Source organism: Mus pahari, chromosome X, assembly GCF_900095145.1.
Source record: "Mus pahari chromosome X, PAHARI_EIJ_v1.1, whole genome shotgun sequence".
NCBI classification, from domain to species: Eukaryota; Metazoa; Chordata; class Mammalia; order Rodentia; family Muridae; genus Mus; species Mus pahari.
In genome coordinates this window covers 97,381,836-97,382,300 of record NC_034613.1, presented here as the reverse complement: position 1 = coordinate 97,382,300, position 465 = coordinate 97,381,836, and positions in this window count along the sequence as shown.

The following is a 465-nucleotide window of genomic DNA, read 5'->3' as shown; positions in this document are numbered from 1 at the left end:
GTTTTTTGTGTTTGTTTGTGTGTGTGTGTGTGTGTGTGAGAGAGAGAGAGAGAGAGAGAGAGAGAGAGAGAGAGAGGGAACCTTGTTAATGGCAGCACTCTGATAGATAATTTTGAAAAATTTCAAATCTATCTTTGCTCCTCTTCCTTAAACATCTCGCCAATCAAAATGTCAGGAGAATTCTACCTCCTTAACATCTGTAGAACTCTCCCCATTTCTAACATCTAACATGATCCTTTGTTCCAATTCACATCCCATCTCTTTTGCATTACTATGACACTATGCTAAGCAATCCTTTTGTGTCTGTTTAGTCATGACATCCCAAAATTTCAAGCCGGAAAAAAAAAAAATACAGAATTGAGTCTCCACACTCCATTCTTACTTGACACTCTCAGCAAGTGAGACAATTGTTTTGTTCTTCTGATTTGTTTCTCTTTCATATAACCCAATTTAATGAAATAAAAA